Source organism: Arachis hypogaea, chromosome 20, assembly GCF_003086295.3.
Source record: "Arachis hypogaea cultivar Tifrunner chromosome 20, arahy.Tifrunner.gnm2.J5K5, whole genome shotgun sequence".
Taxonomy (NCBI): Eukaryota; Viridiplantae; Streptophyta; class Magnoliopsida; order Fabales; family Fabaceae; genus Arachis; species Arachis hypogaea.
In genome coordinates, this window is record NC_092055.1 from 53,135,277 (window position 1) to 53,136,534 (window position 1,258).

The 1,258-nt window shown below is 42.4% G+C and overlaps 1 non-coding gene across 1 annotated transcript; it reads right to left on the bottom strand.

Annotated features, from left to right (window-relative positions):
* Positions 1 to 702: 702 nt before the first annotated feature.
* Positions 703 to 810, bottom strand: LOC112787488 (small nucleolar RNA R71). The gene has a single exon (XR_003194899.1). It is a non-coding gene; the product is annotated as a small nucleolar RNA R71 (small nucleolar RNA).
* Between the last annotated feature and the right edge of the window lie 448 nt (positions 811 to 1,258).

Below are 1,258 nucleotides of genomic sequence, written 5' to 3' on the forward strand. Positions count from 1 at the left end.
TGTTGCCGGGGAGTTACAATTGTGTGCTAAATTATTAATTAGTGTACATATTTTTATTGTATTTTTATATTTTATTTTAATTTATTATCATGGGCTATATGTTTCTTTCATTGAATGATGCGTTCACTGCCTGATCCTTTAGCTGCATTTGATCCTGAAATTGAAAGAACTCTTTCACGTATTAGGCGAGCTCGGCACAGGTTAGCCTCAGAGGGTGGTGAAGTGATTGTTATCGATTCACCAGTCTCATCTGAGGGCAAATCTGAACCGCCATCTGAAGAAGAAACATGCTCCTTTACTACTGATACAGTTGATTCACGTGCAGATAACATGGCAGCACCTAGGAGGATTACTCTCCAGAAAGCTGGAGCCCCAGATTTTACACTGCAGCCGTATCAAGTGCATCATCCAACTTTGGCCGCAGATTTTGAGCTGAAGACAACATTATTTAACTTGATGCCCAAGATTCATGGCTTACCTGCTCAGGAGCCTATCAAGCACCTAAGGGATTTCCAGACAGCCTGTTCTACTGTTAGAAGTCATGGTGCAAATGAAACTTCTATTATGTTAACCGCCTTCCCATTTTCTCTTGAGGAAAAGGCGAAGGAGTGGTACTACTCCCAACCTGAAGCAACTGTTACCAATTGGGATACGCTCAGGAGAGAATTCTTGGAAAAATACTTTCTAGCTGACGTTATAGATAGACTAAGGAAAGAGATCTCCTACATTGTTCAAGGTGAATAAGAAACTCTCTATGAGTTCTGGGAGCGCTTTAAGAACCTTCTAGACGCATGCCCCCATCACATGATTGACAGGCTAGTGTTGGTAAGCTACTTCACTCAAGGCATGAAGCCTCGGGATAAAACTACACTAGATAGTGCTAGTAATGGTCCTCTAAAAAAGTACAAGACCGCAGATGAAGCATGGCAACTGATCAACGACTTAGCTGAGTCCACCAGGAATCACAGGCACAGGAGCAGCCACTCAAAAGCTATTGCAGAGGTTTCCTCTAGCAGTGAGACTACTGCTCTTACACAGAGTATATGTGAATTGACAACCTACTGAAGCAAATGCAGTTGAATCAACAACAACAAACTCAACCTTCCCCACCACAAGGCCAACAGTTAGTTCCCCAAAGAGTATGCAGAATCTGTGCTGATTATGGTCACTAAACTGATGAGTGCCCGTAGCTACAAAAAGAAGACAACACTGTGGCAGCTACTCATAACTTATATGACCGCCTGAATCAAGGATACAA